Here is a 16,000-nt window from a genome sequence, read left to right as displayed (position 1 = left end):
AGAAACCCAGACCACTCCCTTGGCCACTAAAATGAAAGCAGATCTTCTCCAGAGTTTTGACATTTCCAGTCTCAGCAAACTCTACCAAGGCAGCTAAGAAAACGAAAGAATGGTAGGAGAGTGAATATGGAAAGAGATGGGAAACTTTTCTCATCAACCCAAGCAATGGCTTATTTCTGATACCATGTAAAATATTACAGTAAAAGAACCTTGTTATCTAAATGTATAGTGGTAATTTTTGCACGCCCATGATGGTTGAACATACAGACTCTCTTCCCTGTCCTATCTCAGAATGTGGCAGCTGAGTGCACGCATGCCTCTGGAACCCGTTTTCCTCATCTGTCACGTTTGGTTAGTTATTTGAACGTGGAATCAGGAAATTCGTGTTGAAATTAAACATCTTGTTTCCCGTGGCAGAAAGCCAGAAAGAACTTGTCTTTGGAGGCTGTCTACAAAACACAAATGATGTTTTTATGTAATGTCTTCCCTACTTAATTTCACCAAGTGATTAGTAACTGATTATGACTGCACCACCAGCATGTGCAGAAGGCATGGACAGAAAGCAATGGCTTAGGAATGCTGACCCATGATCCGTGAAGAACTGAGTTAATATTGGGTGAAGCAGTTTTTATTTCGAATGTGACACCTAGGATAGTGACTTTAGGTCTAGAGAAAAAGGGAAAGACACTGACATCCTTGTGTTATTGGAAGCATATCTCCTCTACCCTGTCCCTCAAGCTTTATCAAGTCTCTAAGTGCTGTGTGTCAGTCACAGAGCTGGGAGTACTGTGCACCGACTCCCGAAGGATGGACAGACAGCCTGTAGACGGCCCTGGAAACAGCCAAGCTATTTTCTCATTCTGTGGTTCAGGCAATCACTGAAATGGAGAATTTATGAGAGCAGATTGACCAAGGGTAAGGCCACAAAGGATGACGACCTTGAGTTATTTCATAGAATGGTGAGACCTTGAACTTCACCACCCACCTATGTCTGTCTTAGCCCCCATGACTCAGATTCAGGGAAGCACAACACTTCCCATCTTTGTCTGTAGGAGGACACCTACCTTTAAAGAGTGGTTAAATCTGAGTGTATCTGGTTTCATATGGAGATCCTTGATCCACCTGGACCTGAGCTTTTTACAGGGTAATATGAATGGATCAATTTGCATTCTTCTGCATGCTGACCACCAGTTGAACCAGCACCATTTGTTGAAAATGCTATCTTTTTTCCACTGGATGATTTTAGCTCCTTTGTCAAAGATCAAGTGACCATAGGTGTGTGGGTTCATTTCTGGGTCTTCAATTCTATTCCATTGATCTACCTGCCTGTCTCTGTACCAACACATGTGGATTTTATCACTATTGCTCTGTAATATAGCTTGAGGGCAGGAATGATGATTCTCCCAGAAGTTCTTTTATTGTTCAGGATAGTTTTTACTATTCTGGGGTTTTGGTTATTCCAAATGAATTTGCAAATTGTTCTTTCTAATTCTATGAAGAATTGAGTTGGAATTTTGATGGGGATTGCATTGAATACATAGATTGCTTTAGGCAAGATGGCCATTTTTTACTATATTAATCCTGCAAATCCATGAGCATGGGAGGTCTTTCTATCTTCTGAGATCTTCAATTTCTTTCTTGAGGGACTTAAAGAGCTTGGCATACAGATCTTTCACTTGCTTGGTTAGAGTCACACAGAGGTATTTTATATTATTTGTGACTATAGTGAAGGGTGTTGTTTCCCTAATTTCTTTTTCAGCCTGTTTATTCTTTGAGTAGAGAAAGGCTACTGATTTGTTTGAGTTAATTTTATATCCAGCCACTTTGCTGAAGTTGTTTATCAGGCTTAGGAGTTCTCTGATGGAATTTTTTGGGGTCACTTAAGTATACTATCATCTGCAAATAGTAATATTTTGACTTTTTCCTTTCCAATTTGTATCAATTTGACATCCTTTTCTTGTCTGATTGATCTGTCTAGGACTTCAAGTACTATATTGAATAGCTAGGGAGAGAGAGTGGTCAGCCTTGTCTAGTCCCTGATTTTACTGGGATTCCTTAAATTTTCTCTCCATTTAGTTTGATGTTGGCTACTGTTTTGCTATATATTGCTTTTATTATGTTTAGGTATGGGCCTTGAATTCCTGATCTTGCCCAGACTTTTAACATGAAGGGATATTGAATTTTGCCAAATGCTTTCTCAGCATCGAATTTGGTTTTTTCCTTTGAGTTTGTTTATATAGTGGATTACATTGATGGACTTCCATATATTGAACCATCCCTGAATCCCTGGGATGAAGCCTACTTGATCATGGTGAATGATAATTTTGATGTGTTCTTGGATTTAGTTTGCAAGAATTTTATTAAGCATTTTTGCATTGATATTCATAAGGGAAATTGGTCTGGAGTTCTCTTTCTTTGTTGGGTCTTTCTGTGGTTTAGGCATAAGCATAATTGTGGTTTCGTAGAACGAATTGGGTAGTGTTCCTTCTGTTTCTATTTTGTGGAATAGTTTGAAGAGTATTGGTATTAGGTCTTCTTTGAAGGACTGACAGAATCCTGCAGTAAAAAACCCATCTGGTCCTGGGCTTTTTTTTTTTTTTTTTTTTTTTTTTTTGGTCGGGAGACTTTTAATGACTGCTTTTATTTCTTTAGGAGTTATGGGACAGTTTAGATGTTTTATCTGATCCTGATTTAACCTAGTATCCAGTTTTCTTGAGTATAGGCTTTTGTAGAAGGATATGATGAATATTTTGAATTTCCTCAGTTTCTGTTGTTATGTCTCCCTTTCTGATTTTGTTAATTTGGATACTCTCTCTGTGCCCTCTGACTAGCTTGGCTAAGGGTTTACCTATCTTGTTTCTTTTCTCAAAGAACCAGCTCCTGGTTTTGTTGATTTTTTTGTTTGGTTCTTTTTATTTCTACTTGGTTGATTTCAGCCCTAAGTTTATTTCTTGCTGTCTACTCCACATAAAACAAGATGCACTAAAACTGATAGAAAAAAAATGGGGAATAGCCATGAGCACATGGGCACTAGGGAAATTTTCCTAAACAGAACACCAATGGCTCATGCTCTAAGAACAAGAATCAACAAATGGACAACATAAAATTTCAAAGCTTCTGTAAAGCAAAGGACTGCATATTAGGACAAAACAGCAACCAACAGATTGGGAAAAGATCATTATCAATCCTACATCTGATAGAGGACTAATATTCAATATATACAAAGAACTCAAAAAGTTAGACACCAGAGAATCAAATAACCCTATTAAAAATAGGGTACAGGTGGGGGTGGGGGTAAAGGAAAAATGGGGTACAGAGCTTAACAAAGAATTCTCAGCTGAGAAATATTGAATGACTGAGAAGCACTTAAAGAAATGTTAAACATCCTTAGTCATCAGAAAAATGCAAATCAAAACAACCCTGAGATTCCACCTCACACCAGTCAGAATGGCTAAGATCAAAAACTCAGGTGACAACAGATGCTGGCAAGGATATCTCACATTGTTGGTGGGATTCAAGGTGGTACAACCACTCTGGAAATCAGTCTGCAGGTTCCTCAGAAAATTGGACATAGTACTACCTGAGGACCCAGCTATACCATTCCTGGGCATATATCCAAAAGATGATCCAACATATAACAAGGACACGTGCTCCACTATGTTCATAGAAGTCTTATTTATAATAGCCAGAAGCTGGAAAGAACCCAGATGCCCTTCAACAGAGGAATGGATACAGAAAATGTGGTACATCTACACAATGGAGTATTACTCAACTATCCAAAACAATGACCTTATGAAATTCATAGGCAAATGGATGAAACTGGAAAACATCATCCTGAGTGTGGTAACCCAATCACAAACAAAACCAAACCCCACACATGGTATGCACTCACTAATAAGTGGATATTAGCCCAAAAGCTCTGATTACCCAAGATACAATCCACAGACCACATGAAGCTCAAGAAAAAGGATGACCAAGTGTGGATGCATCTGTCCTTCTTAGAAGGGGGAACATAAATATTCAAAGGAGAAAATACTGAGACAACATTTGGAGCAGAGACTGAAGGAAAGGCCATTCACAGACTGCCCCAGCTGGGGATCCAGCCCATATGTGTACGGTCACCAAACCCAGACAAAATTGCTGATGCAAAGAAGTGCATGTTGACAGGAGCTTGATATAGCTGTCTCCTCAGAGGCTCTTCCAGAGAGTGACAAAGACTGAGGTGAATGCTCACAGCCAACTATTGAACTGAGAATAGGGTCCCCATTGGAGGAGTTAGAGAAAGGGTTGAAGGAGCTAAAGGGATTTGCAAACCCATAAGAACAACAATATCAACCACCAGACCTCCCAGGGACTAAACCACCATCCAAAAAGTACACTGGACAGACATATGTAGCAGAGCATGGCCTTGTTGGGAACCAATTAGAGGAGAAGCTCTTGGTCCTGCCAAGGCTCAATCTCCCCCCCCCCAGTGTAGGGAAATGTCAGGGTGGGGAGGCTGGAAGGGGAGGACAGGTGGGGAAATACCCTTATAGAAGAAGAGGGAGGGGTAATTGATAGGGGGCTTATGGACAAGAAACGGGGAAAGGAGATAACATTTGAAATGTAAATAAGTAAATAAAAATATCCAATAAAAAAGTTGTTAAGTCCCTAGACTGCTATGTTTTTTCCTGGCCTCTTAAGAATCAGAATCCTTGCAGAATTTTTAAAACACAAAATGCCCCCATTTTCTATTTCATTCTATTCATTGGCACCCATTTTTTTCTAAATCAGCATTTACATAATGTCAATTTCTGTTCTTAACAGAAAATGGTATGTATCACCCAGAAAGCAGCAGTATCATAATCTTCCATCACTTTTGTCTGAGAGCTAGTAGAAACCCCTATTTTCTTATCAAAGAAAGACTTAGATAGACACGTCTTTTTTTCTTGCTGTTATTCCTGAGGCCGAAGCACTTTGTTATTGTCTCTCAATCCCACCTTTGCTTCATGTTTTATTCCCTTCTTTTGTAAAGATCTTCCCCTTGATGCAATACCTAAAACTCAGGATTGAAGTCAAGCCTCCTCACAGGCCTGCTACCTGGCACTGAGATTGATGAACACCATTAGGACATGTGCTTGGAGGAAAGGGTTCTTGGAGTCAGTGCTTAGGGGAGAATGATCTCCTGTGCACTGGAGGAAGTGGATAGAAACATAGTCTATGCTAGCAGGTCTCAACCTGTTGGGTTGCAACTCTTTTAAAAGCCTTATATCAGATATCCTGAATATAAGATATTTATACTACATTTCACAACAGTAACAAGTTACAGTTATCAAGTGGTAACAGAATTATTTTATGCTTGGGGACCTTTCCCTGATCCCCAACCCTGGTCTAAAGCCTAAATGAAGCAGCTCACTTTGCCAGGGACAATCTACAGAGATGTCTGCACTAGCTGTCTGCCTCTAGGAAATGCATGCTTTGCAAAGTCCTTCTCAGCTCTGGGCTGCAAACTGGGACACCTGCTACACATCCTGTGAGCCTGCCCTGGGCATTTCCTAGGTTCTGTGTGATACCCAATCAACTTGCCTCTTTTATGGAGCTAATTTTACAGGAATCTACAAAACACAAAATATCAAAGGCATATCAAGAATGCCATGCTAAGTCTACTCTTCAGAGACACTAGTGTGCCCGTTTCCTTCTACCTCTTCAGTGTCTTAGTTCAATGCCACTGCCAGAGCCTTTCTGCCATATCCCCTGCCATTACTCTGTACCTGCTTCCAGTCATCATCAAGCTGCATCTGATCCTGACCCTGCCATTGCTCCACAGATCATTATCCACATCCGACACACCAAGGCCTAGAGAATACAACACAAAAGTCTTACAGTGTCACCTTAAACATCTTTGCAACATCACCACCCAGAGCCTTTTTTGTATCACCAAACCTCCCAGCTCTTTCTTTCCCACAGAAGGACTGCTGTGCTACACATTTCCGGGGATATCCAGTCAACTGTTATTTCCTTTACACTGCTTTCTCTTTGTTAGATTCTCTAGCCCTTCATCTTCCCAGTTGGCATTAATACAAAATAAAATATAGTATAATGACAAATTAGTTTTCACAGTAAGGGTTTTCAGAATTCCAAAGTACTTTCTATGTCTACAGGGTGTCACGAAAATAGCACCTCACATTCTGGAATTGTGTGAGCAAACAATCTTAATGAAATATTAACTTCTAAGACTCTGGGGGACATTCAGGATTCTGGGTCATGTTCCAGATCTAATTCTTGCAGGGTTCCTAGAGGTTATGCATCTCAATGGATGGTTAAATTCTCCGTGCTAAGAGAGTCGGGAATAGAGTTGTCATGTGTGGAGAACGGGGTAAGGAAAGGTGAGGCGCTCTGAGCACAATGGTTTGTTTGCCTGGGCTTTTACCCAAGCAGGCATTTGGGACCTTGGAGACACCTGCAGAGGGAATTAGCCATTACCCAAGCATATATGTGAAAGGGACAGACTCTTGAAAACATCACTGTGAAGACAGGTAACTTGGAGGGGGAGGAGAGATGCTAACCAAACACTCTTTTTCTATGAGTCACCCTTAAAGGTCTTTCTTAAATTTTTTTATTTTAAGAAATCATGATTTAAAAGGCTCAAACAGCCTCGGGAAGTAAATCCATGCATATTTCCAACGTGAGTTAATATTTACTAAGACATCATAGGTTACTACAAATGAAACGTTTTGGCTCTCTCACTGAAACTTTCTGGCCAACCATGTTAGGGACTGTTCCTACAGATAGTTTATAAATGTTTCTTCACCCCTCTCAAGCAACTGAAGTACAAATCAGAAGGACTCAGGCATATGGTTCATAAGCCAGGGTCTTTGGAAAATGCATTTGAGGTTGAGGAATGGATGAGTGGTGGGAACAGGCAGACCCTAGTCATGGCCACGAATGGCTTGGAAAAGTGAGTTCGATTTCTCCTTGTTTGAAGTAGAATTCTTTCTTATGAACCTGGGCACCCTCAGAGAGATCCTTTGTAATCCAAAGAAATGTTTACTTTGGATTCTGTTTCTCTTGTAGTTTTCACTTGTGACCTTAGGAGTGAGCTCACCATTGGAAGCAAATCTGTCTTCTGTGTCTACTATTAAATAATTACCTACCCACTGAAAAGCCACACAGGACTCACAGTGGCCTTGTCCCAAGGAGATGCTTTGTGGAATTGTTGAACTTATATTTACGATGCTTGCAAATGTTAGCTCAACAGCTGACATAGTTCAATGCAGTAACTAGTGTGCATCTAGTGTTTACCTTTCTCTGTAGCATGCCACATTCACTGAGAATGACCCAGCATGTGTCTCTGAGGGGAGAGGCGAGGGAACATTTTTGATACCATGATAATATGTGGCAGGTGTCTCAGACAGAAACCCCATCTCAGACCTTTAGGACTACATTTTCATCTTGAAGTGTGTGAAGGGGCTCCATAATAGAGAAATATCACACAGTCACGAAGAGCCTAGCTTGCAAATGTCTATTGTGGCTTTTCATTGTCAGTGACTGGATACTGTTTGGAGACTAGTTTCCATCATCAATTGAATCTGCTGCTTTTCATTAATGTATTTATTGAAGAGACTTTAATGAGCCAGGATGACGTCTCTAAAGTCCTCAGGAAGGGATGGAGAAGATAGAAGGAACTCGTATTTAGTTGCTCACAGTCTGTATAATAAGCTTCTACCTGGTGCTAACGAAACACAGATGAGGCACAGAGGATCACGACAGAGGATTCTAACAACTCAACAGACATAATTTCAGAGTCGGGGACAGTGAGACTTGGAGAGGTGAAATAGCCTCAGACAGGGGCAGGGCTAGATAAAGACGACAAGAAGAATTAAACTCAGATCTGTTACTAAAAATAGCCAATCACTCCATCCTGCTCATGAACGTGTCGTACATTTGAACACAGGACCACAGCTCATGGGAACTGCCAAGCCATTTAGCAACGAAGGGAATAGAAACATAGACGATTGAAACATTTCCCTCCTATATATTTCCTGTCTTCACCCAGGATGTGTCACGAACTCTCAAGGGAAGCAAATGAGGGAGCATCATTTCGAAAATTCTCCAGCACCCTCTGACATCGTCATGCTCAGGGTGTGCACAAAGCATTTCAGAAGAGGGGATTTTAAAGATGCTTAGGGAGCTGCAGCCTGGACTTTGCACAGATGCAGGAAACACATCCTTGAGGTCACTTTCTTCTAAACTGATGTATTCTTTCCAGAGTGATAGTAATCTTTTTTTGAAATGCAGGTCTAAGACGGAAGGAATTTTTATCTGGAAGAGTAATATAAATTAGCTTCGACTGCCAGTTTCCACTGATTACTACTTTCCAGGCGGAATTCCTACAAATTCTTGAGGCATGACCTCCAGTGAAAAAATAAAACCCCTTTAAAAACTTGTTGAGAAATTCCAGATAACTTTCACAAGAGCCTTAATTTTAGGGCATTAACACAACCTTGGTTGGGAAGATAAAACGACGGTGCCGTTATTTGATAAAAGTCATTACTTCATGATGAAGTCATCGGAGACTGTTTTACTCTGCTTATCTGTCTCTCTCCCTTTCCTCTCCCTCTCTCTTTTAAACTTGGGTCCTTTCCCCTAAAACTAATTTTATTATGCATTACTCAATGCACTCTGGATTCACCCTTATAAAAGTATAAAGTGTTTCAACAGATAGCCAGTTGGAGGTTATCTGGGTCTGAACCTACCAGGGTGAGCGAACAGGATTATAAGCTATTACATCTTCGTAATACACATTGTGCATGATCACATGCATTTGGTTTTTGGAAAGCACAAAAGAAGCTTAAACAATATTACGTCATTTTAAATGGTTAGAAAAGCAGATCATGAATGTTCTCAGCACAAAGACATGATAGATGTTTGAGATGATGGATAGCCTAAATACCCTGATCTGATCACTATGTGATGTACAAATGTATGGAAACATAATACTGTACCCCATAAAGATGCAAGATATCTGTTGATCAAAGATACCATGTAAGGGAGCAGAAGCATGGGCTCAGCAAGGAAGAACACTTTGTTCTTGCTGAGGACCCAAGTTCGGTTTGCAGCACCCACGTGGGGCCTTACAACCTGATCCAAGGGGCCCAGTGCCCTCTTTTGGCCTCCACAGGCACTAGCTACTCTGGTGAGACATTCATATACATGCAGGCAAAGTACTCCCAAATAAATAGAAATAAAGTCTTCAAAAATAATTTTCTTAAATAATGTTTAAAAATCAACAAAGGAGAAGAAGGAACTGGCTCAAAGAGACTCCTGTGCATTTTGGGAAGACATTTATGTACAGCAAGGTGAAAATCCATATACTCAGATTTTTGGAAGGTTAGACCATGGTGTGATCGTGTATCATCCCTATTGGGCAGATGGGGAAAGTTGGAGTCAGAAAGCCGAGGTGATTCGTCCAAGAATTCATGACTTAAACAGCGCAGTGGCTCTAGTTCTCATCCAGGAATGTCTGGCTGTGTGGTTGGTTCTCTTCCCACTGTAGAGAGTCACTGAAGAGTACAGAGACTTCAACCACAGGGGCAAACCATATCGGTGCAGAGCCAAGAGAGAAGGCTGCGACTGCCCATTACTTTTCCTGAAACCTTAACTTCCTTGACACCAACTTCTAAAATAATTAAATGTTCTTGATTATATCTAAATCCATTAACAAAAGCTATCATGAATTGTTTTCTTTTGAGGTGTTTACCTGAAGATTGAAGTATTTTGTTGCTGAGACAAAGATATCTGATATAATGACCAGGGGAAGGAAAGCTTTGCTCTGGCTTACAGTCCAATGCTCCATCATGGTGGGGATGTCTTGGACATATAGGGTGGATTACACTGCCTCTACAGTCTGGAGGCAGAGTACTGTGAGTTCATATTTAGCTCATGTTCTCCATCTAATACAACCCAGGAACCCCAGTCTATGGAATAGTGTAACCAATATTCAGAATGGTTCTTCCCAACTCAGTAATATAATCAAGAGAATCTGTCATAGGCATGCTCAGAGGCCTACCTCCTAGGTGATTGTAGATCCTGTCACATTGACAAACATTATTAACTATCAAACTTACCTCATGGAAACAAGGGTTATTTTTCACATGAAACATGGATTTCATGGGCAGGGAGACAATAGATTTATAAAATAAAGAAAACCAGGACTGATGGTGTAGCTGAATAAACAGCATGGATGGCACATTCAAGGCATAGGAAGGATGTGTACCACAGAGTTTTTAATTAATTAATCAATCACTTAAAATGAAGAAGGGGTTATTGTGGACCTATAAGATTCTTTCTACTAGAAATTTTCTGATTTTCATAGGGCACTGTAAACTAGTCATGGAAATTATATTTTGGATAATTAAATATTTCTTCTTTTAAAACAGATCTCTCCATTATACTTGCTGGTATATGATCAAATGGGTTGTTTCTCAAAGAATGGCTCAGTACTATTAACTCATTGGCAATAAAATCCCACCACATTAATTACATGACATAAACTCTTTTTGATAATATTATTATTCAAAATATCAGGTACACAGAATTATTGGCATAGACTCTTCTCCAAAGGTATCCATATCAGTGCAAAATAACAGACACAAAAACTATAATTATGGCTGGAAATGCTGAGAATACAGTCTATATAAAAATATAGAGACATTTAACCAGGTCCCCTAACTTCCCAGACATTCAGAAACCAGAATTACATAAAAAGGGAATTGGGTTAGTCTATCAGCCAGCTGTAATGACAGAGTGTAAAGGAAAGACACAAGTGTCTCTCTATTTTCTTTTCACACATGAATCCGTGGATCTCCCTCCATGAAGGCAATCTAATCCACTGTCATATGCATGTTGCTTCTTGATCTTCATGCAGAGATGCTCAGAGAAGCAGGTAACTCCATGATTTCTCATGCATGGATGAATGTCAGTAATCACCTCAGACCATTCTTCTCAAAAAGGATAACAAAGAGATAAGCATTGGTAAGTTCTTCACTATTATTTTAGCTAACATATCTCTATTTTTCTTTTATTGAAAATGGATTTTTCCTCTCACACTGCTGATTTCAGTTTCCCTTGCCTCTATGCCTCCAGCTCTTTTCTACTACCCCTCCCATCCAGATCCAACCCCTCTCTGTCTATCATTAGGAAACAAACAGGCATCCATGGGATAATATAATATAATATAATATATGATAAAACAAATAAAAACACATCAAAATTGGCCAAAACAAATAGAAGAAAAAAGAGCCCAAGAGGATGCACAAAAACAGAAATTGACTCATTCACATACTCAGGAATGCCATAAAAGCAAGAACTGAAAACTATAATATAGGTATGCAAAGAACTTGAAGGACAAAAATGTATAAATAAATAAAAATAAATAAAATAATAATAATAAATAAACAAAGAGGAGTCCCGACATATTAGGAGACAAGGAATCGCCAGAGATACCACTGAGTTCACTTTCTGTTGGCCATGTATCTACTGTTGGCCATGTATCTACTGTTGGGCACACAGCCTATCCTTGAGAGTAGTTTATATCCCCAGTAAGACTCCCTTGGACTAAATTGTCATTTGCAACTGGTTATCCATTGGAGACTGCTTTTGGGTGAGGGATGGGGCACTCAACCATGTGCCTTTTCAGCTCCAGGCCTCCATCAAGTACAGAGCCATGTAAGCTGTGTGTGCTGCCTCAGTCTCTGTGACTTCAGACGTGCATTGGTCATCTTAACTTAGAGAACCTTGGGTTCCTGGTACGATAGTTCTTACACTATTTGGCCTCCCCTTGCAGAGTTCCTTGAGCCCTGAAGAGAGAGATTTAATGGAGACATCCCATTTAGGGGATCAGTGTTCCATGCTCTCTCATTGTATACGTAATATCTGCCGTGGGTCTCTGTATTTTTCCATCTGCTGCAGGAGAAAATGTCTCTGACGATGACTGAGCGAGGCACTGATCTATGAGTATAACACAATGTCATCAAAGGTCATCTTTAGAGTTTTAGATCAGCGATATTTCACTTTACTCTAGGTCCCTGGGCTATCTGGTTTCAGGTTTCACCCAAGCAGTATTAGATTTTGATTCCATCTCATAGAGTTAGCCTTTAGTCAAATCAGGTACTGGTTGGTCACTCCCACAATCTTTGTGCCACCACTGCACTAGGGAATCTTACAGGCAGGAGACCATTGTGGATCAAAGGGTTGGTGTTTACATTTCTCTTCTGGTAGTATAAGTAGAGAAAGTTCCTGTACCAAAGACACTAGAATATAGGGGTGAAGGATCTGTGTAGGCACCAGCTTAACTTCTCCATGTTCAATGGCTTGTATAGGTGTTTACTTCAGCAAGTGGTCTTGCCATCAGTTTCTAAAGAGAAATCTGTAGTCTTGGCCAGAGCCTGGAATATTTGGGAGTTCTCATGAGACTCCTTTGGCCAACAATTCAATTAAATGTAACCCAATCCTGGAATATTCATTTGGTGACAAGAGGTGGTCAGCTAAGGCTCAGTCTCTCCCATTGTTTTGGTGATTTCATTTGGACTTCCCTCATATGTGTGCATTGTTTTAGAAAGCTTCCACAGCATTAGGTTTCCAGACTAGCCCTCCAATGACTCTCACCTTTAGCTGTCTCTCTCCCTGTATCCCCTCCTTCATTCCTCCCCTCTCCCCACCTGAACCTTCCATTCCAGTCTTCCTTCCAATGCACCCATATCTAACTATTCTACTCCCACTTCCCAGAGAGACCTACCTGCCACCACACTCCTCCCCTGCACTTACTTTATACCTGGGGATTGTAGCTTGGTTGTCATTGACTTAAGAGTCAGTCATCACATAGAAGTTACTACATATCATATTTGTCTTTCTAGATCTTGGTTACCTCATTTAGGATGATTTTTTTTCTAATTCTATCCATTTACCTGTTAACTTTATGATTTCATCGTTTTTCATGGTTGAGTGATACTCCATCATGTAAATGTACCACATTTTCTCCATCCATTCTTCTGTTGAGGGACGTCTAGATTGTTTGCAGTGTCAGGCTATTATAAACAGACCAGCAATGATCATGGTTAGTCAAATGACCTTGTAGTAGGACAAGATTTCCTTTGGGGATATGCCCAAGATTAGTATAGTAGATCTTGAGATAGATAGATTCCTATCTTCCTGGGGAGCCACCATACTGGCGTCCATCTTGCTTCACAAGTTTCCACTCCCATCTACAGTGGATAGCGGTTTCCCTTGCTGTACAGACTCAGCAGCATGAGCCATCATTAAGATCAATAAAATATCTTCTGATAAGATGAAATCCCAAATTAGTTTTGATTTGCATCTCCTTGACGGCTGAGGACATTGAACATTTTTTACAAGTATTTCTTGGCCATTTGAGGAGAATTTTCTGTTTAGATCTTTATCCCTGTTTTTAAGTGGGGTTAATTGCTTGTTTTAATATCTCATTTTTTGAGTTCCTTCCTTATAACTTTAGATATTCGTCCCATATCATTTAGTTTGTGAAAATCTTCTTTCTACTTGGTAGGCTTCTGCTTTGTTGGAATGATAGTGTCCTTTGCCCTTAAGTAACTACTTAATTTCATGCATTCCCATTTATTAACTGTTGATCTTGGTGCCTGTATTAATGGTGTTCTGTTCAGAAAGCCTTTTCCTATGCCAATGAGTTCCCAGCTATGCTCCACATCCTCTTCTACCAGACTCATTGTATTTTGTCTTATGTTGGGTTCCTATTGTACGGTGACCTTACTCAGGCTGTCTTTATTCCCACATAGATCCACTGACATAATTTGGCTTCTTATTGGTGTGCTTGGTGCCTCTGTGACAATCCAGGGTCTGGTACATTCTCCACTCACCACAACTGTCACTTGGTGATGGGTCTTTGGATTTCTGCCTCACTACACATTTTTTTATCTTAACCCTCTATGACTTTGACATTTGCGGACACAGGTTTCCTAGTGTATACTAACTTGTTAAAGAAATGGGAGTATTTTATGGTTCTTCTGAATCCTACCCACAGCACCTAGCATGTTTCTCTGGTTAACCTAATAGTCAGTCATCAGTTGGTGCCATGATAATGACATCATTCCGCTCTTGATGAAACACAAGAGGTTATACATTCAAGTGAATGCTTTTCTTGGCAAGATTGCTACCTGGGGAGACTGCTGACATATTTGATGATGTTATCAACAATGAAAATAACTTTTCAAGGCCTTGCTTTTCAAATATATGCTTCTCATTTTTTAATTTTATTTTTGTGCGTATGGTTGGTTGGTTTGCATGTATGCCTGTGCACCGATTGAATGTCTTGTGCCTATGGAGTCCAGAAGGCAACTTGGGTTTCCTCAAACTGGTACACATAGTTGTAAGCCATCACAATGGTAGTGGAAATTAAAGCTGGGTCTTCTAGAAGAGCAGCTAATGTTCTTAACTGCTGTTCCATCTCTCCAGGCCCTAAATCTATGTTCTTGATAATAACAACCCCTGACTCCAATACCACCACCAACACTACCACTACTGCTATCTATGGCACAATAATTCCACTTTGTTTTTTTAAGTATTTACAATTTTAATCTAAGGCTGTTAAAATGAAGACTTCCTGTTTCCAGATACAGCACTGCACTGGGTGATCTTCACATGGGAGAAATAAACTTTTACAACATCATTCTATAGTGTCTAATTGTATTTGTGAGTTTAGGACTTAGACAGTTATTTTGATGTCTCCTATCAGTTACGACAGCCAGAGTAACTTTAGATACTTATAAATTCTAAGCCATTGTGTGAGATCCCTAGTGCTAGCACCATGACATAACAATTCATAACTGTCACATAGACATAGAAATACATATCTATGAATACATTCTTCATGCATGTACATGTTGAGGTGTCCAAACTCAAACAATATTTGGAAAAGCTTTATGGAACTTACATTTAACAAATCGGGAATGTTTAATGTTAAAAATGGTATAAACTTTATAAATATCCAAAAGTTGCTTTTGAGTATGAAGATTACTTTTATGGGTCAACTTCACTTCACCACTGTTGTCCAGTTATTTAGTAAAACATTATTTCTGGAATGTCTCTGAGGGAGGTTCTAAGTTAGACTAAACTTTGAATTGGGAGAAGGAGGGAGAAAGTTTATTGTCCCTATGAAGCCTGGTTTATTTGTTATGTTTCTATGTGTTGTTCCCTGACAGAAATAACTTAAGGAGGTGTGTTTTTATTTAGCTCATGGTTTCAGTTCATTGCGGCAGGGAAGCCATGGGAGACACTCAGTCTATATGGCAGGGGCTCGACACAGTAGCTCCTCACTTACTGACAGGTTAGAATGCAGGGGGCTGAGGCTGAAAAGGAGTGGACATAACTTCTAAAGGTCCATCCCGAGTGTCTATAGTCTTCCACCCAGATGCTACCCCTTAATGTCTCCACATCCTTCCCCAAATGGGGAGATTCTCAAACACAGGTTTGAGCAAAAACAACCCAAACACATGAGCCAATGGGTAAGGTGCTACATTCAAACCTGAGGGCCACACCCAATCAGTTGGAGATCTTAATAAAGCAAACTGTCTGGGCAAGAGATAATTCTTTTTGCCTGACAGCTATCAAGCTAGGACATAAGAACTTTCCTTTCTTCTTCTATATGAACTAAAAATAAAGTTTCCCTCTCAGAACTTGGCCTATTGAACTTGGACTGAAGCTATCCTATCACCTCTCCTGGTCACCTCAGGATAGTGAATACAGATGACCTCCATCGTCTTCTAGCTCAATTCCTTTTTAATAGCTAGCAAATAAAAACCACCTAGTATATCAACCAAGTAATACATCTCCTGATGCCTCTGTCTCCCTAGATAACGTCTCAATATAGAACCCAAGCTAACGGCAGTACTAGTGGGTAAGCTAGTAATGCAATCTTTTGGTCATCTATCTCTCAAAAGCAGGGAATAGATACATAGTTGTCATGGGATCCTAG

The sequence above is a fragment of the Rattus norvegicus genome, chromosome 13, assembly GCF_036323735.1.
Source record: "Rattus norvegicus strain BN/NHsdMcwi chromosome 13, GRCr8, whole genome shotgun sequence".
Taxonomy (NCBI): Eukaryota; Metazoa; Chordata; class Mammalia; order Rodentia; family Muridae; genus Rattus; species Rattus norvegicus.
Note: the sequence above shows the minus strand (reverse complement) of the source record.